At 48.3% G+C, this 24,689-nt stretch overlaps 1 protein-coding gene across 2 annotated transcripts in view; it reads left to right on the forward strand.

Annotated features, from left to right (window-relative positions):
• Nucleotides 1-17,652: 17,652 nt before the first annotated feature.
• The window catches only part of KCNJ5 (potassium inwardly rectifying channel subfamily J member 5), a 29,326-nt gene continuing 22,289 nt past the window's right edge, over nt 17,653-24,689 (forward strand). Inside the window, exon 1 of one of the 2 annotated variants that reach the window (XM_045483456.1) lies at nt 17,653-17,924. The gene's annotated coding sequence lies outside the window, so the exon portion shown is untranslated. The remainder of the gene's footprint in view (nt 17,925-24,689) is intronic. The other variant, XM_045483455.1, reaches the window with a different exon arrangement.

Here is a 24,689-nt window from a genome sequence, read left to right on the forward strand (position 1 = left end):
ACAAGGAAGAGAAAGTATATTTACAATATGCTACTTGGGGGCACCTGGGTGGCTCAGTCTGTTAAGTGCCTGACTTTGGCTCAGGTAATGATCTCATGGCTCATGAGTTCAAGCCCTGCTTGGGGCTCTGTGCTGACGGCTCAGAACCTGGAGCCTGCTTCCGATTCTGTGTCCCCCTCTCTCTCTGACCCTCCCCTGTTCATGCTCTGTCTCTCCCTGTCTCAAAAATAAATAAACATTAAAAAGATAAAATAAAATAAACAAACATTTAAAACGGTTAAAAAGAATATGCCACTTGGCTCCGCTGTGAACAACATGTAGAGGATGGTAATGATGTCAACACTGGGTATTGAGCTAATAAGACTTTTGATGTAATTAGAGGGAGAGAATGGAGAGAAGAGAAATAGGGAGAAATAGGGCTGATGGAGGGCTAACTCCTCACCTCCCAGATGAGGAAGTCAAGTGAGTCAAGCAAGGGAAATCGATACAGTACGAACTCGTTATTTAGAAATAAGGAGGTAAATATTAAATGAATGTCTTTTACCAGCACTGCAAGAGCCGAAAATGACAGCTCCTAATAACAAACACTGAGTGACTAGGGGCATTTGCACTCAGCATATTCCCTTTTGGGTGGAAGGAAAAGAAGATGAATGTTGGGTTACTACGGTCACCGTCATGGGCATGTGAACATTTTGTTATCCTCTTTCCCACACCACCCCTCCAAACGTTTGCCTGAGGGCAGGGGCCTTCCTCAGAAATACTACTCCAAGGCTAATGCTCAATATTTGGGCCACGGGGTTGCGATTTTTTTTTTTTTTTTCTGGTGGACAACATTTCCATTTCCTTGACTCTGGCTCTGAGAGAAGGGGGCTTGTTTGGCCAGAGGGACAACACCCTGGGCAGCCCCATGTGTTCCCAAAGCCAGGCAGTAAGAGCCAAGCAGGGTCCGTCTCGAGACTTACTGATACATGACTTTGTCACCAAAATCTCACGCTCTTTGCGAAAAACAAGCACGTTGACTTGTTGCAGTTGAATACAGGGAGACTGAGCTGGAGAGCCACAAACACACAAGCCGTCTTCCATCTGTAGGTAAGGGAGGAGATTTCCTGTGACCTAACACACCATCTTCCTACCCGCCACCTCCTACAGGTGGTGAGATGGGCTGCCCAGATCCTAACTGGGACCGGACAGAGGGACCCTTTGATGAAATATCTTCTTTTGTCTTTGGGCCTTGATTTTCTTGAGAATCCGTGTCTAATGGTAAAATCTGAATGTGTTTCCTACAGAGGAGAAGCAGAAAATCCCATTGTGCTGACAAAAAGGAAAGAGCATTTCTACACAGGTTTCACCACAGAAAGGTTTTGAAGAAGGCCATATGCAGGAGATGAAATGCTTTTCCTCTGAAACACTTACTGCCCTTGAAGATAAGATGAAAGCATATCGCTCTGTAAGAAATTCCAGGTCAAGGGACTTTTTTAAAAGGAGAAATAGAATTCAATGAAGGGAGGATTTTGGTGATTCCATTTAATCCGCTAAAAGCTTGTTGAGGACCTTACTAAGTAAAAGGCACAGTGCCAGGCACTTGGGGAGTTGAAGAGATGAATAAAACATGGCCCTTTTTCTCAAGAGTTTAACTTTTTGTAGAGAAGACAGTCACAAACACAATGAGGCATAAACGCATGAAAAGTGTCATGAGGAAATAGAAGAGGTTACTTAGGGAAGCTTTACCACGATGGCGATGTTTAGACTGGGTGCTACCAGAAAGGTAGAATTCAACTGGGGGGTCGTCGAAGGTGGGGAGTGGATGAAGGAGAAATAGTGTGGACGCTGGAGAGCAAAGGTAGGCTTGGGAAGTGTGGAAGACTCAGGGGAAGAATGTTGGTTCAAGAAAAGGTGTGCTGGTAGATGAAGCGGGAGAAAGGTAGATGGGAACAAGATGGCGGAAGGACAGCATGCTGTGCTTGGGATTTCGACCTTGTATCCATTTCCAACTGTGTGACCAACGTGGCTTTGAGGGAGGAGACAGACGCTTGGAATGCCAGTGTGATGGGTCGCTGGAGAAGATGATGCTTGCCGTTTTTCTTTGTTTTAAATTTTCTATCCTGAGGAATTTTGTCATGCTTCACTCACAATTTTGTGTTTACATATATCATTGCCTGTTTTGATATCCTTAGCGCGTTTTTGGCAAATAGAAAATTTTTCCTCCTCTGGGACATTGTGGGGGCACATCCAGTAAGCCCCAATCTCACACACAAAGACACACAATGTGCTATTTATGGAGCCCTGCCAGTCACACCAGTCAGAAAGTGCCCTTAAACAAAGACAAGGTGCCAAAAGGCTGCAGCCTTGGCCGGTTCCTCTTTCTGCTAGGCTTTCTAGAAAAAGACATCCTTCAGCAGTGCCTGGAGGCCTTCTTGCCACTCAGAAAAGCTCCAGACACTAAACAGATTTTAGTCAGTTCCCCTAAAGCAAGTGCTACATCAGTACTAAACCGCAACCAGTATATTTCCCTCTCCCGGCCCTTTGAGATAAGTAGGACATGGCTGCAGGCCGTTTCTGCTAGGTAGACTGGGTAATGACCGCGACTGGACTTGATGTCCTGCCCCTGAGAATGGAAACCTCCCCAAGGCTGCGCACTTTCAACTGAGTGGGTCCTCAGGTGTCTGCCCTCTGCAGGCCAGCGTTTGGGCTCTGGTCAGAAAAAGGCTGGACTCAGGGCTCCTGGGTCTGTGCTCTGCTACCTACTCCTCTCCTGAGGACCTGCTCTCTTACAGGTTTTACTCATGAGCAACACAGGAGTGCGCGAGGCTGGTGAGGTCCTCAGGGAAAGAGAATAATCTTTCTGGCCTGTGGGTAAGGCGTTTTGCTGTTCTCTCTTGTCTGTGTCTCTGTAAAGAAGGCAGACATGTATTTTTCTAACCCTCATCTTATTTATTTATTTTCAAAATTTATGTACTTTATTTTTGAGAGAGAGAGAGAGAGAGAGAGAGGGAGCATGTGAGCGCACAAGCAGGGGAGGGGCAGAGAGAAAGAGAGAGAATCCCAAGCAGCCTCCATGCCATCCACACAGAGCCTGATTTGGGGCTCGAACTCACAAACTATGAGATCATGACCTGAGCCGAGATCAAGAGTCAGACACTAAATCAACTGTGCCACCCAGGTGCCCCTCTAATCCTCATTTTAGATGTGAGGAAACAGAGGCTTAGCAAGACCAGTTCCTATAGGGCCTTGAATGGCCTTCCCAGAAAGATCCTGGTGTTGGCAGTTGGCCCTGGGGTTGAGACAGGCTTCATTTGCTATGTGAACTTGGCTGTTCTGATATTTTTGATCGCTAGATACCAGACCAGCATCCTGAAAAGTGTTGTACCCCCATCTTGTCAGGCAGTTTCCTTCTTGGAATGGAAGAAGAGGTTCCCAGATTCACAAACCCCCTGCATTGAAAGAGAATCTGGCGGGGCACCTGGGTGGCTCAGTTGGACTTTGGCTTGGGTCATGATCTCATGGTTTGTGGGTCCAAGCCCCACGTTGGGCTCTGTGCTGACAGCTTGGAGCCTAGAGCCTGCTTCAGATTCTGTCTCCCTCTCTCTCTCTCTGCCCTTCCTATAGCTCGCGCTCTGTGTGTCTCTCTCTCAAAAATAAATAAATGTTAAAAAAATGTTTAATAAAAATAAATAAAAAAGAAAAAGAAAAGGACTCTGACTTGCCCACATTTCCCATGTGTTCTCCCCTCAATGACATCCACCCAAACACTCCAGCCTCCTTAGTCTTCTGAAAAACACGGCCCTGGGAGCCCAGCATTCCAGAGGTGCTCTCCAGCCAACCCAAGTGAGATGGACTATTGCCTCCTTCGTTGTAGACATCATGCTCTTATTAGCACCCATTAGAACTCATAGGGTGATTCACACTGAGCTGGAAATGACTTTTGTTTTGTTTACAGATGCTAAATAATCCATATATCCCCCCGCCACACACACACTGCCTGCCCTTGAACAGCTTGTTTTCAGTTGACCACAAGGAACTGGGACTCAAATCCAAGACCCTAACTCCACTGTGCCGGGGAGGCATAAATATTAAACAAATCACAAAGCTTCTTCTCCAATATCCTCCCTGCTCTTTGAGCTTCCAGGAACTAAGCAAGGAACTTGGTAAGCCTCAAGGAGCCAAGAAGTCATCTTCTCAGTGCCTGGGGCAGAGCCCTGGGCTTGAGAGTGAGAGTATACATCTGGGTTATACAGAGTCTCTTCTTCCCTTTTTTTATTTTTATTTATTTATTTTTTTAATGTTTTATTTATTTTTGAGACACAGAGAGACAGAGCATGAACGGGGGAGGGTCAGAGAGAGAGGGAGACACAGAATCAGAAACAGGCTCCAGGCTCTGAGCTGTCAGCACAGAGCCCGACGCGGGGCTCGAACTCATGGACCATGAGATCATGACCTGAGCCGAAGTCGGACACTTAACCGGCTGAGCCACCCAGGCGCCCCTTCTCTTCCCTTTTTTTAAGTTTCTTTTCTTTTTGAAACATTTGGGTTTGGTTGTTTTTATATATATAAAACAAGAATTCCTGCAAAATAAAAACAAAGACAAAAACGTGGGCAGCTCACTATGTATCAACATATATAAAAAAATAAATATATAAAAATACATCCTTGAGAAAGGACGAAATAGATATAGGTCATCTTAGCACTTGCGCAGAGAGGATGTCTGGTGGACAGAAGCGATGAATACGAATAGGGCAAGGAGCCGCTCAAGAGCCCCCGGGGAAGCTTCCACAGAAATACTGCTTTGCATTCTGAAGACTCAGCATCCCTGCTTTCCAGACCTCTCTCCCCAGCAAGGAGAGAAGACAGAGGGCAGCCTCCAGAAGACTCTCTCCTTGCACTTCTCAAGAAGAATCTCAGACCCCAAGTCAGCACACATCTTTCTCCCCTAACTCTTACTGTCCCTGGTCAATACTTTGTTTTTTGTTTTTTTGTCACTTTCGTCCATGAACATGGCTCTCTCCCTCGCTGACACAAAGTTCCCAGGAAACCTGTTCTTGATCGGAGTCCTCATTCCATCCTCCACAATTGCTCAAGCTCCAAAGCTATAGAGCTTGATAGCTCGTCCATAGAATGAATGAATGATTAAGCCTGAGTGTCCTTCCTTTGCCTCGTATAACCTTGTTATAACGTTGGATTCCTCTTCCCCTGCCAAGCACTACCATCCTCCAAAAGAAACTTTCTTGGAAGACTTTCAGGCGGTGTGCTCGAGATCATGCACAAGCTGTATGTGGCATCTGTAGTTTTCCTTCTTCGGCTGCCTTGGCACCCCAGCAGTGACGTCATATCCACAGAGCACTCCATGCCTCCCTACTGGGGGCCATCATGCACTCCATGCCTTCCTACTAGGGGCCCTCATGCATTCAGCACCTTCCTACTGGGGGCCACCGTGCACTCCGTGCCTTCCTTCTGGGGGCCACCATGACACACAGGGCCCCCCATACCATGCCATGAGCTAAGGACAACGCTGAGTGTCCCACCCCCAACAGTGGTCATGGCCATGCCTCTATTCTGAAGACCAACGGTGACTATTTTGTTACATAGTCCGGCCAATGTTCTTCCCTTAGGGCTACGGCCCCTGTGGTATCCAGTAGACTCTTGGAGGATACCCTCACCGCTCTCTCGGGCATGTACAGACTTGCTGGAACCCCACAGAGCATGCAGTTCAAGCCAAGACAGCTGACCAGAGAAGGAAGGGATGGTGGATGACCTTGCCTTTCATACTCATCTGTTTGGGGAGCAGGTCTGGGTTGGGGACATGGCAGGACAGAGGACCAGAGTCATGCTGGAAATGTTTGCAGAAGGAAGGGCTTCAATGTTGCAGTAACACCAGCCTTTGCTTTTCCAGGGTTTCTCACACCAATGTCTCAGACACTTTGTTCTAGATTCTCGGTTGCTCACAGGTATCCCCATAAAATCAGAAGTCAAGACAAATGAGTTTGCATGTGTTCAGCTGGTCACCCCTGTGCTTACTGAATGCTCTGGGGAAGGGGGGAGGGGTGGGCAGGTAGAAAATTCCCCTTGCGCAGATACCGGGCAGGTACTTTTCCCAGGCTCACATATTTGTGAGGCTCAGCTCCTGAACTCAGGCGCAAACCCAGGCTCTGGAAATTGCCAACTTCTGCCATGACAAAGCACAAGTATCCTGGGCCAGTCCTGTGACCTTGAAGTTGATGCCTTTACACCACATTAGCTGATGTGACGTGAACAGTCCTTTCCCACCATGGTGACCAGCCCTGTCCTCACTACATGGCTCAGAGATTTACCCACAACTAATACTGTCGCTCAGCCTTCAGTACCCATAGTGCCTATAAGACCATAAACCCCAGGGCCTCCCAGAATATCTCAGAACTTGTTCCCCAAAGTGGGTTTCACTGGCCTTCCAGCCAGGCCCCTGCTGTTTCTTGGATCCCACTGTGACCTTGGGTGTAGGTAATGAGGATCTCATTCAAGGGGAGGAAACGTGCTTTAGAATAAGGGCCCCAAATTTCAGGGTGACAGCCTCAGGGAACTTGGGTAGTAGGAAAAACACTGAACTTGGAGCCAGGAAGTCTGGGTTTGAGGTCTGCCTTTGCCACGTCATAGCAGTATGACGTTGGGGTGGTTACATAATCCCTGAGTCTCAGCTTCCTCATTTGAAAAAGGGACAAATTATAATTGCCTTATTTACACAATATTGTGTACAAGTTCCTTGCTAAGTGCTACATAAACATCACTTAGTATTATTATTATTATCATGTGTAATACTAAGATCAAATTTAACCAGGGAGTAGGAGATCCTGGTTTGAGTCCTAAGTCCTCCACCGATGCACAGCGGAGGCCACACTATGCTTTACCCAGCTGGGATGTGAGGATGGGGACAACTGTCCCCAGTGGCCCCAGGGACTGCCGGGGGCTGTGGAAATGGGGGTAGTGGGTGGCTGGGATGCTCTTTGGAGATTAAAGAACACAAACAGGGCCTGACCTAGGCTCAGGTAGTATGATATAAGGCTGTTGCTACCCTCAGGTAAAAGAATCCCAGCAATGAGCTCTCCTCTTTGAAAAAGACTTAGCATTGCTTTATAACACAACCATCACAGTAGCTTCCCTTTATCTGTCTCATCCAAAAACACTTTCATGACCCTTACGTTATGTGGTCATCTAAACAAAGGAAGGTGGCTGCAGAGAAGGGCATGTGATGACCCCGGCCTCATGACCCGAGGCCAGGTTAACAATCTTGTCCTCATCACCCGAGCAGCCCTGGTGTCCTGGAAAACAAATGATTTGAGCATGGGCAATTCTTGTTCCCACCTTTATTTGTGCAACCCCACCCCTTTTCCTCCTGACCTCACCCATCCTCCCTGGCTCATTAGACAGAGGCTATGAATGCCCACTGCTGCAGTCCTATCTTGGCCCGCAAATCCTTCAGCAGAGGAGAAAGAGCCCACCCAGCCACTCTCACTAACAGCTTTGGGGCTTGGTTTCTTCTTTTACAAAAGGACACTGGGGCAAATGATCATCAGGTTCTCTTGAGATAACGGGAAGCTTAAAACTGCCCAGTAAGTATTTTCTAATGTTACTACAAAAGGAAGTAGGGTGATCTTCTTCTGTCTGTGTCCCTGTAGAATTTGACAGATACTTCATATGACTTTCCAATCCCCTAGCAGGTGTTCCCACCATCAGACAGATTTAGGGCAGCTCATCCAAAACCCACCATCTAGTAAGTGACCATGTCCCATGACCCAATAAAAATCTCAACATTGCCAGAGTGTCAGGGGAAGAACTGAGCATCTGTGGGCAGGGAGAGGGAGAATGCAGGGAGGAGAGAGTCTGAATGCACTCTAGACAAAGCCTAATACCTTTGGGTCTTCACACAAAGAGTGATGGATGTATGCGAAGAAAATAACAACCCCAAGTGAATCAGGCATTTTCTCGGGGAAGGGCAGCAGACTTCAATATCTTAGTCCATTGACTATGACCTTCCTTCTTGTTCAATAGCCAAGACTAATAACCACCCAGTCTACCTACAACTAATGCCCTTTACTGGATTCCAGGTGCACTTAGCAATGTTCCAATCATGATATGGCTTCCCACGTAGGTCTCTCCCTGTAGGGAGAAATTCGTTGACCATGCCGTCTGTGAGTTCTAGTTTCTGGTGTTCACTGTGAATTAATAAGTTAGCATTTTTGTCTAGACATTAGGAAGCTAGATTTTAATGAGTGCCCTTGGGAGATGGCTGTGCTTGCAATCAAGTGACTGAATTTGCAAGGACCTTGACAGATGTTCTAAGCTTTGTCACTTTTTGGGGTCTCTGGAAAGGCAGAGAGCTGTCCCCCTCAACGGAGACTCAACCTCACAGGAGACGCCCAACCATCACCATTAGCTGTGTTCTCTTTCCATATACGCTTGTATAACTATTTATTATTTATTTGTTACCATGAGGGTAGGCCCCTCTGTAGGCAGAGAATATAGCCTCATTCATCACTGCACATCCAGAACTGGCACAGAGCCTTCTGCATAGCAAGGGGTCAGCAAATGTCTGCAGAATAGATGATTAAAAATGAATGCATGACTTGAGTATAAAGAGGGTGAATTAAAGAAATGCTTCTACTTTTGTTCTCCCCTGAAGCCCCAATAAAATAACAATTTTAGAAAAGGCACTAACCCTCAAGGGTAAGAAGACTGGACAAGAGACAATAACAACAACATTTTTGAAAACCAGAAAACAGATGTGTTCTATGCTTGTATAGGAAAAAAAACAGGAACCAGCAAATTCACCCTTTAGAATCCCAAAAGATTTAGCTATCTATCACACTGTCTACCTCCAGAAGTTGGGGTAGGAGATGAACGAAGCAGCTCACACAAGGAGGGTTCATTGAGGCTGTTCAGGAAAGACAGTAGTTAGATTTCCAGATCCCCTCCCTGCATAGGCCCAGGCAAAAACAAAAACAAAAACAAAAACAAAAATTTCTCCTGGCCCTCTCTTGCACTGGTCTGGAGATTTATTCCCGGAAATGGTAAAGTAAATGGCCCCTAGACAGAGGGACACATGGCACCATTAAGGATGGGCTTATCATACCCTGAAAAAAAGAAGAACTAAGTAAACATATGCATAGTAGATAGTCTCCAGTTCTCTTCCCCAGCCTGACTTCAGAGGCTAGCAGTCAGTATCAGACACTCCAAACAGGAGATTGAAAGAGTTGCTCCTGAAAACTCAGATCATGTCCTAAAGAAAAAACTGCTATCAGGGGTTCCTGCAATGAAATGGCCCAGCCAGAGTTTGTCAACACCATCTTCTGCCCCAGAGCTTCCTCTTAGCAGGTTACCCGATATCCAAGGAGCTAAAACAGACAGACACGTAAAAGCCTCTTGGAGGAAGTGGGGACCAGGCAGGAAGAAAAAAGCTTCAAGTAGAAAGAATGCTACCCTCAAGAAATGAACCTTAAGGGACACCTGGGTGGCTCAGTTGGTTTGGCTCAGGTCATGATCTTACTGTCCGTGAGTTCGAGCTCCACGTCCAGCTCTGCGCTGTCAGCTCAGAGCCTGGAACCTGCTTCAGATTCTCCATCTCCCTTTCTCTGCCTCTCCCCTGCTCATGCTCTCTCTCTCTCTCTCTCTCTCTCTTTCTCTCTCTTTCAAAAATAAATAAAGATTTAAAAAAATTTTTAAAAAAGAAAAAGAAATGAATCTTAAGAGAATAAAAATGGGGGGTCTTGGAAATTAAAATACAATAGCAAAACCCAAAATCTCAATGGATAGTTTGAAAGACAAAGTTGAGGAAATCTTCCCGAACACAGAGCAAAAAACACAAAGAGATAAAATTGGAAGAGAAAAGATAAGGAAATATGAGGTTTCTGAGGTCCAATATCTAAGTGACAGAAATTTCAGAACAAGAGAATGGGGAAAACAGAAGAAGAAAATCATCAAAGAAGCATTGCAAGAAAATTTCCCAGAATGGAAGGCAATGATGGAACGGTCTGCCTAATGCCCAGGACAATGGATATAAATAGTCCCACCACAAGTCACATCATTGGGACATTTCAGAACACTACAGGCAAGGAGAAGATCATGCTCATTTCCAGAAAGGAAAAAGAGGACATATAAAAGGATCAAAAATGAATCTGGCTTTGGACATCTCAACATCATCAAAAGATGGAAGGAAAATTAAGACATCTCTGTAACATTCTGAAGGAAAATGGTTTCCTTTTTTTTAAGTTTATTTATTTATTTTGAGAGAGAGAAAGAGAGAGAGAGAGAGAGAGAGAGAGGCAAAGAGAGAATCCTAAGCAGGCTCCACATGGGGCTCAAACTCGTGAGCCTTGAGATCATAACCTGAGCTGAAACCAAGAGTCAGATGCTGAACTGACTGAGCAACCACCCAGGGGCCCCTCAAGGAAAATGATTTCTGATTTAGAATGCCATACCTGGCCAAGCTGTCAATCGAACAGAATAGAGATATTTCAGATATGCAAAGTCTCCAAAAAAAATGTACCTCACATGCTCTCTTTCCCAGGACAGAACTGTAGAATATTTCTCCAAAGTGAGAGAGTGAACCAAGAAATAAGCAAACAGGAGACTCAGGAAATGGGGTGCAGTAAGAGAGAGTGGAAGGGACAAGAGATACCCCCAGCAGAGAGGGCCACCCATGTAGACCAAAGGGAGCACAAGACTCCAGAGGAGAGTTCCCCAAGGGATGAAACCAACAGAACACCTGATGTATCTGGACATTTGTTTTTTAATCTTTTAAAATTGTTTTTATTTTGGGACATCTTGAGAAGAGCTTGAAAGTGTAGGTGGAAATTATTTCACCGAGGTTGGTGATAAGAGCCAACCAAGAAGAGTTAGTGATGCCAGGGAAACCCAAAACTTGTGCGAGATTGAAAAAGTAGTCTGACTGACTGCATAGATCAGCTACAATCCAACCAGAATTTTATAGACGTTATGAGTATTAACATGGACTGTCTGATGGAAATTCTGACAAAACTCCACTGGGAAAATGGGAAATGAGAAGGGAGAACATATGTGGTAGAGGTGGGGGAGGAATGGGAGCTAAGTTCCATCTTAGTGTTCCATCCAACACTTCTGGGAAGTTGGAGAGACTCTAAAACAGAAGCATCTAGAAGTATTACTACAAGTGTGTCATTTAGAGATGTGTGGTGAAACCAAGGGGAAAAAATAGCAGAGATGAAAGTAGGAGTGTCTGCAGGTTGGGAGATGGGGGAGGAGGAGGGGGCGGCCTGGCTGTTTTCCTAACTATCCAGAACATATGCACATGTTCGAACATACGCACATATTACTTTAATAAAACAAAACTAAAGATGAAAATGAATGAATGCCTAATTGTTCTAGAGAGAGAGAGAAAAAAAAAATCTCTTCCAACCACTAGATGGTGCTATTGGCCACTTGTGAAACCGGCCTGGGAAGGGCCCCGCTGGTCAGGCATTTCTAGGGAGTTTTCCATAAAGCAGAATAAGATTTTATCAATAAAATTAGGGGAAAAAATTAAGTTGTTTATCTTCTTTCATCTTCAAATATCATCCTTCTTCATGGACCTGGATGAAAAAATCATTTGCCTTCGGTGGTGTGACAATTGAAAACGCAACGCTGGGGACAAAATCCAGAACCTTCTAGCTTGTTGAGTGCCCCACCTTCTAGGAGCACAGATGCTGATTCAATAAAATCAACTGTGCAGCCAATTGTGGTAAATGTCTCTCTGGGGCACTGGGGCCTGGACTCAGGGATAAGAGGAAATTCAGGAACAGGAAGCTTGTTTTAGGAAAGCCTAAGAGCCAGGTGGTGCTAATGTCAGAAATCAAAGAAATTCAAAGAAAACTGGAGTTGGGATCCTCCAGTGACAGCTGGGATACTTATCTATTCGGGAAGCAGAGACATAGGCATGGAAATCAGGCATGAAGAAAGGCCTATTTAATACATTCTGCAATTACTAATGACACCTTGATAGCCCGATTGATGTTGTTCCCCCCCCCCCCCTTAGTTCTGTTTCCCTTGACTCTTCTGGATCCGTGGTCTGCAGGAACTGTGGGTACACATTTCTTACCCTCTGCTGTGCTTGAGCACAAGTCTTCCTAAGATAAGCACCACTAAAGAAATATTTTATTAATGAATGAACCTGATACACGAACCGCAATGTTTTCCTGCCCCTCATCCTTTCAGCGTGGTGCACCCCCCACCCCCACCCCCAGAGCTACCCTCCAGCCATCTTGTCCTGCTCTGGATCCTCCCCCTCCTCCTCCCTCAAGCCGGATGTGAGCCCAGTCCCCAGCTCTGGCCTCTTGTCCTCTCTGCAGATGACAGCCGGAAATCTGCACTTGGGTCCCTGACTCCTTCCTCAACTCAGGCCTTCAGTCCTTCCTCTTCTCAGACAATTTTCTTTAGGAGATTTGTCAGCCTTAAGTTAGCAGGCACCTCATCTACAATCAGACTCTGTGTCTCTCTTTCCCCGGGCCACCTGCGCCTTCCGATCTCCTGATTCCCTTCACGAGCCACACATACATCCAGTAAGCATTTGCTGAATAAAAGGCGTGACGCCGGACACTGGGAATGGAAGGATTTGAAACCCCAAGGTCCCCACCCCCAAGAAACTTGCAGATTGTAGGTAGAGGAAGAAGACAGATAAAGGAACTCCCAGCACCCCGCGATCAGGGCTTTAGCGGAGGGAAGCTGAAGGGGAACGGTGCGCTCGTGATCCCTGGGGAGTCCGGGAAGCCTACTTGGCACAGCTCAGCGACAAGCCATCCAGTTCCACCCTCTCTTCTCCCCGCTCCCCAGATGCTACCAGGCACTGGATCTGCTGAGTCGGCCTCAGCTGTGTTTTCTACCGCGTGTTCTCTCGCCGACCCCAGCGTGCGTAGGCATCACTTAGGGATTTTGTTCGAGTCAAGCTGGTCTCTGAGCAGGACTGAGGTGGAGGCTGGAGTTCAGTAGTTCGTACAAGCTCCCCAGAGTGGGGCTCCTACCGCTGATCTGTGAACACCCTACGGGTCTTGGGGTTCTTTCTTGCGACCACCAAAGCCCAAGCGTGCACCCCTGCCTCTGACCCCTAGACAGTGCCATCCGGCAGCCCGCACGCCTCCCCCCCCCCCAACCATAGTGCCTATTTAAAAGACATGAGATCAGATTTAAAAGTCATTTTGTGACTCGCAGTAGCCACGTTTCACATGTTCAACGACCACACGTGCCGTGTTATAGAACAGATACGGAATGTTTCCTTCGTCGCAAAAGTTCCGTTGGGTGGCGCTGCTTACTCTCTCTGCACCTAGGCTGGTCACTGGCGGAACTAGTTACATACGGCCTGGTGCCCTCACCAGACCGTAAGCTCCTTGAAGACAAACTCTGTGTTTGTCTTGCCATTTTTCCTATCCCAGAACCTAGCCCGTAACCGTTTTCTCATTTGACAAAACTTGATTCGTCGCCTACTATGCACCAGCAGCTGGGACCTAGCGGAGCTCGGAGGTGAAAAGCACGAACACGACCTCTGCGCCAGCACAGGTCCCAAGATCGGTGCTCAGTCATCATTCGCTAAAACGAATACACGAATCAGGTATGTACCAAACGCCTCAGGGAAAATCTTCGTGAGAAATGACTTTCCCCTATTTCTCCCCGACTCAGAAATCTTCTCCGGTCACCTCCCCTCTGCCAAAGCAAGGCCACGCTCCGTGGCTTGGGACACAAGGCGCTTCCGAGAGGCACAGTTGCAGCCAGTATGGCTCGTGTGTTGGTGTGCTAGAACCGCCGTAGCAAAACACCACACACTGAGGGGCCTGAGCAGCAGATTTACTTCTCACGGGTCTGGAGGATGAAGTCCAAGATCACGGGGCCAGCACGGCTGGTTTCTCCTGAGGCCTCTCTCCTCGGCTTGCGGACAGCTGTCTTTTCTCTGCGTCCTCACGTGGCCGTTTCTCTGCGTGCACCCCACCCCCCGCCGGTGTCTGCATGCCCCAATCTCCTCTTCTTATAAAGACGCCAGGCAGACTGGATCAGGGTCTATCCCAACAGCGTCATTTTAACCTAATCATCTCTTGAAAACATTGTCTGTAAATACAGCACCCCTGGGGGTATACTCAGGGTTCAGTCTCCAACATACGAATCTGGGGAGTGGGGTGAGGAACACCATTCACCCATAACCGTTAGGAATATGATTTTGGAATCTCACAAATCTGGGTTATGAAAGTCACTATTAATGACTGTGCCCATAAGAGGACACTTGACTTGTCTGAGCCTCAGTTTCCTCATCGGAGAAATGATGATGATACTACCTTCCCCTGGGGTCTTAAGATGAAAGCATCTGCTTATGTGGACCGCTTAGCTGAGCTCAGAGGTAATAGGCACTCAGCTCATTACAGTCGCTTGACATCAACCCTCCCTCACACTTTCCCTGCCCTATCCCCTGACACCAGTCCCTCCCTCAGGTCCCCGACACACACACACACACACACACACACACACACACACACACACATACACACACACGTAAGCCTTGCCTTCCCACGCCTTTCTTCATACAAACCCTACTCCCCTCCATATTCAAAGCCTAGTCTTACTTCAGGGCTCACATCAGATGCTCCTTCGGTCCTTAGGCAGATGTCAGCTCTCAGCTCCGACTCTCCAAGCTTGGTTAGCATTACCCTCTGTTCTACACCATCATCCCATCCAATTAGCACCTATGAAGTAGATAGAACCCAAGTTGTTAATTTGTCTGCTAACTTTTCCTGCACAGAGGTTGACCCTCCCAACTGAATGGTGAGACATCGTAGATCAAAGCTGCCATTATAGCTTTTATTAGCTTTTATCACAAAGCCATTATTAGCTTTTCTCACAGCACATATCAATGTGCTCAGAGGAGTTTATGAGTGCAAAGATACGGATATGTGGGCAATATTCACTGATTGAATAAGAGTGTGTGTGTGTGTGTGTGTGTGGTCTTAGCATAAAGAAATCATGAGAAAGAAAAACATCAAATTCAGGCTATTGATTCTCTCTTGAGGGATGAGGAGCTAATCCAGGGTGGGTTCACAATCTCGGCAATCTTGTGTTTTGCTGTTTAAACTGGGGGGCATCTTCACAATTATCTGTGATACTATTCTCATACCATTTTGAATTCTTAACTATTTCAAGTTAATACTCACTAGTCGACACATGTCTGTTGCTGCTAGGTTGACTTATTAACATATCCAACTAATATGTGAGGAATTCTTCTGCCATGAGTGAAAATACTTACAATATTTGTCTTAGAAGAGTTTTAGTTAGGACTTCAGAGTAGAGCTCTTTTAATTAATATTTTAGCTGGCCGGAAATATTTATGAGACATTACCAGCCTCATAAATGCAAATCGAATTTCTATAAATAGGAGAAAAGATAATTTCCTGTGTGTCATATTCTAAAAAGAAAACTTTAATTGTGATTCACCTCCCACTCAGTGCAGGCAGGTAAGAGAAGCTGATAAAGGTGGACGGAGGCAGTACTCTAATTAACAGTGATAACACCCTTGAACTCTCAGTGCTTTCAAGTACTGCCTCATCAATTTTTGGACACTGAAAGATGCACCCAGCATCTTCCAAGCCCCCAGAGCCATTCTTCAATTGTATCTCTTATCCTCAGATGTTGCCCAGGCTCTCTGGGAGACTTGGGCATATGGAAAAGTGAAGGCTCACCTAAATGTGCAAAAACCAGTCAAGATGAGAACCCGCATATCTCTGATTTTTCAGATCCAGGCCAAGAACTGGACCCAGGTTTTCTGTCCCCTGGCCCAAGGTCCCATTGCTGTGAGAATATTTACAGAGCAACATTTCCCAGACCACCCTATGTTTTGCCTCAAAGTCAGCCAGTCTCTCCCCATTTGGCAGAAGAAATCCCATAGTTTTTTACGCTGGATCCAAAAGCAACAGTTAGGCTCGTAGGCTCACAGGCTCTCATAGGCTCGGTAAATGTGTATAAAGGATGTCATCCAGTCCACAGGCCAATACAGTCAAGGCTTCTCCCAAGAGCTAGGAAATTAAGGAATTAAGAACTGTCTTCTCAGAGTGTTAAACTATTAGATCAACGTGTAATGAATGAGCAGGAAGACAGGCTAAATCCCCCAAGGGGACTTCGAGATTGCCTACTCAGTGAGGGTTAATTGCAGCCACACTGAATGACCCCGCTACAGACGGAGAGGAGGGGGGCGTCCAGCATGTAAACCCCGGCAGGGACCCTCCGTGCTCTAACTCTGGGTAGTGGGCCGTGTGCACGCTGGCTGCTGTATGCCACAACAGGAGCCCCCGGGGGGGTTGCCCTCATGGCTCCCAGTGCCATGTCACTGTCACGTTGCTGTGCTCTCACAGGAGAGGAATGACTTGGTGCACCCCCCGCCCCAGCCCAGTCCCACTAACAACCGATTGTCTCCTTGTGATTTAATAAACCCGCTTTCCTGTTGTTCACAGTGTTCACTTGATACATATTCATTGAGCACTCGTGCTAGGTGCTGGGGACACAGCAGAGAACAAGTCAGTCACAGTCATTGCCCCAGCAGAGCCTACAGTCTCATGGACACCGGTCTCACACCCTTGATCAAGTGTGCCTGCCGGCAGAGAGGAGACACACTCAGGGCCTGGAGCAGGGGTGCCGAACCCCATAGGCTGGGCTGCCCTGAATGGACGGTCCTCAGAGAAGCCTGCTGGCGCCTCCCCAGACAGCAGGCCTCTCTGCAGGGGATGGCCCATCTGCAGTTGCCTTTCCTGCAGCTTCCACTAATCAAAGAATAAACGCATGCAATCAGCCCTCCAGGCAGGGAGAAACCCCAAAGGGCAGGCAGTGGCTCTACTGGGCCTAGGTGTGCATTCAGCTTGGGCTCTAAGTCGGTGGGAGACTTCTCTGAGCAGAGGGAGCATTTCCCCTTTCCCGCTGCTATCCCTACCCAGGCCCAGGTCACAGGTCCCCGGAAAGGCCGGTTAGACGGTGAGCAGAGAGCCCTGGGATCAGAGCAGACCTGTTTCCTGTCTCTGGACGGGACCACTGCCTTCACTGCGCCCACAGGAGCGGGAGGGCGAGGAAGTAACAGCAGCCAGGTGGCTGAGCAGCCCGTCCAGGGCTCTGATCCAAGATTTCTGCCCTTCTAGTTTCTTCCTTTCCTCTGCTCCACCGCACCCACTCAGCACGCGCGCGCTCACACACACGCACAGGCGCGCTCACACACAGGCACACGCGGCGCTCACACATGCACATGCAGGCGAGCTCACGCACATGCACACGCGGGAGGGCGCGCGCGCGCGCGCACACACACACACACACACACACACACACACACACAGGCTTGCACAAGATCTCCATCCTTTGCCTCTCTGCACGGCCAGAAGCACCCCCAGTACCACCAGCCCGGACGCGGCAGGGAGGGGGCGCGAGGGAGGGGAGAGCTGCCCGCCCCCTCTCCTCGGGTGCTCTCCGCACCTCCCAGATCCGATTCATTCAGAACCGCTGCGCCCCGGGCCGCCCGGGAACCCCGCCCCACCCTCCCGCCCCTCCCGCCTTTGCCCGGGGCCCTTTAAGTCGGTTATTACACGTTGTTACACAGAGTCCTCCGTCCTGGGGCAGAAGGGGAGGAGAAGCGGGGGAGAGAAGCGGGCGGAGGTAGGAGAAGGGGGAGAGACGGAGGGGAGGGGGGAGCGCGCGCGAGAGAGCGAGAGCGTGAGCAGAGCCTCCGGCTGCCGGAGGAAGGGAGTGACTGAGGGGCTGGCGCGGGAAGGGACAGGATGGCTTAGCCTCTGGCCACAGGACCCCACGCCAGGGAGAAGCTCTAGGCGGACTCCGAGGCTGTGGTAATGGCTGGGGCTGGAGAGTCCCCGCGAGGGCCCTGAGCGCCCCTGCACCCAGAAGTTAGCATCAGTGGGACTTGGAAGCTCCCATCTCAACAAGTAAGTTGCCTTCTTTTGCTTCTGCATTTTTAACCCCCGCCACTGGTTCTGGAAGGCGGGATGGGTACCCTCAAGGTGCCCCTTGCCCCTGGCAGTTAGCTTTTGCCAGGCATCTGCCACTTTGGGAGCCCATGGGGACAGTGGAGGGCTGAGGGCCGGTTTAAAGTTCAACCAGGAAATCCGAGCTCCCCAGAGCTGGCAGGTGCCCTGGGCATTGGGAGTTCAGTCTTCAGAGGGTTGTAAACATCTCAGTGCAGGTGCTGCAACAGGGTTACCTGGGGAGGGGAGGGGGAGGGGGAGGGGGAGGGGGAAGGGAGGGGGAGGTTACCTGGGGAGGGTCCCCCCCCCCCCCCCCCGCAGTGGAATGAGAAGCCAAGGCAGGGTGGGGGCATCATCTACCCCCCCCACCCCCTCCCCGGGGTGAGGGTTCTGCCTTCATACCCGGGTGTAGAGGGCTGGGGGGAGGCGGCCAGCTCCCTCAGCCTTTGACTCTCAGCTGACTCTTGCTTTCTTTTAAGTCTGGCCACATTGGAAACGTGGCCTTGCTCTTTCTGCCCTCCTTGCCGCCTGGTCACTTCCTGGAAGCTGGCAGGGATGGCTCCTGGGACCAGGTCTGGCCCCCAAAGTTCCAGGGCCTACCCTAAACACCAGGTCGGGGAAGGCTAGCCCGGCACCTGTTCTGAGAGCCCTCTGGAACACCAGAAGATCAACAGGCACATGACTGTTTGCTCTGTGTCAGAATGGGCCAAGCGCTTTGCTCTCTTTTGATCCTTTTAACAGAACCAATATTCACATCTGCCTTCTCTGGCTGAGAAGCTGCAGCTACGTGGGGCTGTGTAACTCGCGGGAGGTACCCAGCTCACAAGTGAGATTCTCACCTGGGCCTGACTCCAAAATGTACCTTTTTCTCACCGCTAAGCTAACCACATCATAGGGCTTTCTGGTTCACAAAGCACTTTTCCCAGTGGGAGAGAAGCAGTGAAAAAAAAGCTAATATTTATGGAACCAAGTACTGAGCCAGACACATTCACATGAGTTCATCTGGATGCCTGTCCCGCGGGGTGGAGGTCATTCGCCGGCTTTACAGATGAGACCACAGCTTTAGAGTTCTGAGCGGGAATAATGGCAGAGCTATTATCCCCTAAACGCTTGTCCTCCGACTTCAAAGCCAGACTCTTTCCACTATTAAACAGTAACCCCGAAAGGTACGCTGGCCTTCCCAACCCGTACCTTTTCCTCAAAGCCGGGTGTAAATCCTATCAGCTGGCTGATGAGGCTCTGGGGCACCCTAGAATCTGGTGGAAGAACCAAGCAGGGTGTGGATGGTGTGGAAGTTAGGGGGAGGAGGCCTTCGTTTGGGCTCTGGCACGAAAAGCTTTGTCACCTTGCCTGGGATTTTAAACTATTGATCTGACCCTAGATGGCCTCACGCACTCAGGGTGCATGCTTCTTGGCCGTAATATTAAGGAATTGTCGTTTATTGAACGCTGACTATGTGACACTGGGCATTTTGTGTATGCGATGGGGTTGTCTCTTCTCCCATCGGCTGTTTCTCCTACTTCCCCCTTCTCACCTCTTCCCAATACCTGTACCATCCTGGACCCAGACAATCTGAAACGGAGTTCACAGAGTAGAGACTTACAGCCTGAGGCTGGAAAAAAACAACTTTCTTTTACCTTGGAAGGAGTATGTTGGGCCATTTGCTATGTGTTTATTACTTGCCAGGCTCTGCATATTAATTATGAGATTGATAATATGTTATTACAGCAGCCTAAATTATCAGAACAGCACCAGGGTCCCCACCGAAGGGGGAAACATCACATAGAGAGCGTGTCTGCACATTCCACAGTCCTCCCTATCTCCCCGAGCCGTGTTCTAGATACACTATCTAGCTCTCTGGCTGAAAGGGGACCACTCACACAGACTTCTGTCCTCTCCAAAAGCCACTACAGTCTGCCAGTACTCCTCGCAGGCAACATGTCTTACTGAAGTAGCACGCCTGCATTAGACACGGGATGAATGAACTGACTCCATCCAGCAAGCAGTGGGGACAGGATAAGCGATAAGCGTGAGCAAAGAGAAGGGGCTGGTCCGAAAACTCTGCTCCCTTCTCTGGGGATGCAGGCAGATCTCAGCGGGATTCCCCAACGTGGGCACCCCTGAGTCTGTGGGCACATCAGCATGGCTCTGTCACAGACATTCTCTCTGCCCCAGTGTCCCCGGCCGGCTGAGTGGCTTCCTGCAAATGCCTGCCGGGGTTTCCTGTCCAGAAATTCAGGAGACTCCAACACTGCCGTAGTCCCCTGTGATGGAGTTAACCCCACAGCAGGGAAGAGACAACCAGATCGTCCATTCTCCACTTAGCAATTGCTCTGAAAGTGACCTAGTTCCCCATGCCTTCTGTGGGCAAAGCCACAAATAGGTGTGCTGGGTGCTCGCGTACTTGAAAATGGCATCTACTTCAGCTTCTTGTTTTTAAATCAGTTCAACAACCATTTATTTGATCACTTAGCATGTGCCAGGAACAATTAACCTTTGAGAGCCTTGGAACGTGGTCCTTCAGGCAGGGTTATGCCTTCCACATCGGAGCATGAGAGCAAAAGCTTGCATTTTCTGGGCAATACTGATTGAGTATTTCGGCTGGGGGTGGGAGTACCCTGGGGAGGAAAGAGGAGTCCATTCGGTGGTTTGAAGGAGCCATGTTTAGATTCAAATTTTCACTGTGTCTGAGCTACAGGCAGGCCATTGAGAGCTGGCAGCGTTTCTAAGAGAGGGGCCATCATCAGATGTCTCCTGAGACAGCTGTCAGCCATGGAGGAATTTTTCTCTTTTTCCTAAAGAAAAGATAAGAAGCATGGGAGATCAAACACAAAGGAGTGTAGTGAGGCATTTGAAACAAACAAACAAACAAACAAAAACCACCTGAATGTATTTCTCTAAGAGACTTGTGGGTGGCTTTCTCTGGGATTATTTGGAAACGGAGGGGACGGCTCCCCCTTCCTGAGACCCTGGCTGCTGAGGAACGGGGCCATGTCCCTGCCAGTGCGGCAAGCTTATCTAGTTCCTCCTACCTTGACATTCTGATAAGTGAGCTATTCTAGTCAACAGAGCCCCGGATGGCAGCAAGCCTTGCCAACAACCGTGTTAACTTAAATGTCAGAGCCAAACCTTTAACACATGACCCTGGAGATCCTGGCTGGTGCGCAAATGTTAAGCTCCGTTATCATTCCAGGCCAGAGCACGCTGAGGGGCAAAGGTCAGGGATAACCCGACCAGTTGGTCAGGTGGCAACAGCGCTTCCGGGTCACCGAGGGTCAACCCATATGGCGGCCAGAGAGGCTGGTGGCCGGAGGTGGAGAAATAAATGCAGAAGGAGGGAAAGAGAGCCCACGAAGGGCTTTCAAACTCTCATTCTCCCCAAACTCTCATCCTCAAACTTGGTTGGTTGAGGCTGGGTGTGCTGTCCGCCTCTTTGTCCTGTCCCACATCTCAGGCTTCTTACTATAATATGAGGTAGGCCCTAATGCCACCTTCCTACATTATTTCTTGCTGCTCAAAACGAACAGTGAGGAAGTAGGGCAGAGAAGTACCATCAGGAGGTTGAACCTGTGTCCTGTGTGTTTTGCCCTCTGAGTCTGTCCCTCCCAAGATCATGCTGTTGAGCACTGGATGCCCAGAGTCTGGCCGGGAGGAGAGTCATAAGAGCAACAGAGACTAGGTCCCGCCTCCTTTCCAGGAAGCTGGCCATCCAGCAGCGATAACAGACCCCACAGGTGCCCAGGTTTATAAGAGCCCCTTACGAACCAAAGTTATGCCAGTCAGCTAACCTGGACTATCACAGAGCAACCCCACTGGACAGTAAGGTATGTAGGCCTTACAGAGCCAGTCAGGGTGCCTGAGTCACTTTGGAAAGTGTCCTTTATTGGACGAACTTAAATGTCACTCACATATTCCTTTAAACATGCGTATGGAGGGGCCCCTGGGTATCTCAGTCGGTTAAGCGTCCCACTCTTGGTCTCGGCTCAGGTCATGATCTCGCGGTTTCGTGAGTTTGAGCCCCGTGTAGGGCTCTGTGCTGACAGTGTGGAGCCTGCTTGGGATTTTTTTTTCTCTCTCTCCCTTTCTCTCTCTCTCTGCCCTTCCCCTGCTCACGCTGTCTCTGTTTCTCTCAAACTGAATAAATAAACTTAAAAATATAATAAAGATATAAAAATAAAAATGTGTACGGAGCTCCTACCACCGGCCAGACCCTGTGTAGAAACCTTCGCTACAAGATTGGGTCATTGACACACCCTGCCTGCCCGACCTCTGTTGACTACCCGAGGAAAGCAGACGTGTCCACAATACCTCGCGGCATCAGAGCAAAGAGCCATCACAGTGAGGCAAAAGGGCCTAGGGAAGGCCAGGGAGAAGCAGGATAGCTTTCCAAGGGGGCTCAAAGATTCAGTGAGGTGGAAGAGAGGAGGGAGCCCAAGGAAGGAGCCCAGTTCCAGAGGCCCTGAGACTGACCTGGAGGGGGGCGGGGTGGGGAGGGGCGGGGCTTGCACGTGCACCGGTCCTTCTTCTCATCCGTTCAGATTCCCCCTGAATCTTTACCTTAAATGTTCACTCAACAAAACAACATTTCCCTCACAGCCAAGATCTCTCATGCTGCCCCTTTTTATAGCCACGCCTACTTCCCTCCGGTCCCACCTCTTCCTCACCCCCTGGCAGCCATTAACTTGCCCTCATTTCTAGTTTTTATCAGCTCAAGAATGTTATATAAATTTAGTCATACAGTATATAGCCGTTTGGTTTTTCTTTTTTAAAATATTCTTTAATGTTTATTTATTTTTGAGAGAGAAAGAGACAGAGAGCACTAGAGCATGAGAGGGGGAGGGGCAGAGAGAGAGGAGGACAGAGGATCTGAAGCAGACTCTGCCCTGACAGCAGGGAGCCTGATTCTGGACTTGAACCCATGAACTGCGAGATCATGACCTGAGCCGAAGTCAGATGCTTGACCAACTGAGCCACCCAGGTGACCCTACCTTTTGGCTTTTCAATCAGTATAATTCTCTGGAGATTGATCCAGGGATATGTGTGTGTGTGTGTGTGTGTGTGTGTGTGTGTGCATGAGTATATGGGCTGTGTCATATCTCAGTGTGAACGTGGAAGTCATTCAAACATTCACCCCTCGAAGGATATCTGGGTTGTTTCCAGTTTGAGGCTATTATGAATAAAGCTGCTATAAATATTTGTATACAGGTTTTTGCATGAACATAAGTTTACATTTCTTTGGGATAAGTGCCCAGAAGTGCAATTGATGGTTCACATGGTAATTATATGTTTAGTTTTTCAAGAAACTGTCAAATTGTTTTCCATAGTGGCTGTACCATTTTACATTCCTATCCACAATGTAGGAGTGATCCGTTTTCTCCACATCCTTGCCACTATGTGGTGGTGTCACTATTTTTTATTTTAGCCATCCTCATAGGTGTGCAATGATATCTCACTGTGGTTTTTTTTTTTTTTTTCAACGTTTATTTATTTTTGGGACAGAGAGAGACAGAGCATGAACGGGGGAGGGGCAGAGAGAGAGGGAGACACAGAATCGGAAACAGGCTCCAGGCTCTGAGCCATCAGCCCAGAGCCCGACGCGGGGCTCGAACTCACGGACCGCGAGATCGTGACCTGGCTGAAGTCGGACGCTTAACCGACTGTGCCACCCAGGTGCCCCTCACTGTGGTTTTGCATTTCCCTAATGGCTAATGATATTGGCCATCTCTTCATGTGTTTGTTTGCTCCCCATATGTTCTCTTTAGGAAAATGTCCTTCCGTGTCTTAGACCCATTTTCTAATTAGATTGTTTGCTTTACTGTTGGATCTCGAGAGTCCTGTATGCATGCCAGGTACTAACCCTTGCCATATACATGGTTTGCAAACATTTTCTCCTACTCTGGAGCATGTCTTTTCATCTTAACAAGGTCTTTTTCAGCAAAACGTAAACTTTTTAATCCCGACAAGGTCCCATTTATAGGTGTTTCCTTTTATGGATGAGGTTTTCGGTGTCGAGTCGAAGAATTCTCTGCCTGCTGTAGATCTTGAAGGTTTCCGCAGGTTTTCTTTTGTTTCCTAAAAGTTGCACAGCTGTCTCGTTCATACTTTGTGCGTGATTCATTTTGAGTTACTTTCTGTACAAGGTCTGAGACTCAGTCACGTTCATCTTTCTGTCGGTGGCTATTGTTCTGACACCATTTGTTGTAAAGACAGTCTTTCCTCCATCGAATCCGGTTTGTGCTTTTGTCAAAAACCAGTGGGGTATATTTGTGAAGGTCTATTTCTGGGTTCCGGGTTCTGTTCTATTGATCTATGTGTCTGTCTCTCCTCCGGTTCCACTTAGACTTGATCACTTAGCTAGACAATAAGTTTTAAAATGCACTAGACTGATTTCTTCCACTTTATTCTTTTTCAAACTGTTTTACAAGAATAGTCTAGTTCCTTTACCTTTCCATAGAACTTTTAGCATAATCTCTCTACCTATGAAAAATCTGGTGGGATTTTGATAGGAATTGCATTAAGCCTGCACATCAGTCTGGGGAGGATTGACATCTTTACTGTTATTGAGTCTTCCAGTCTATGAACACAGTATATTTCTTCCTTATATAGATATTCCTTAATGTCTTTCATTGACACTTTTTTTTTAAGTTTATTTGAGAGAGGGGCGCCTGGGTGGCGCAGTCGGTTAAGCATCCGACTTCAGCCAGGTCACGATCTCGCGGTCCGTGG

This window comes from Leopardus geoffroyi, chromosome D1 (assembly GCF_018350155.1).
Source record: "Leopardus geoffroyi isolate Oge1 chromosome D1, O.geoffroyi_Oge1_pat1.0, whole genome shotgun sequence".
Lineage (NCBI taxonomy): Eukaryota > Metazoa > Chordata > Mammalia > Carnivora > Felidae > Leopardus > Leopardus geoffroyi.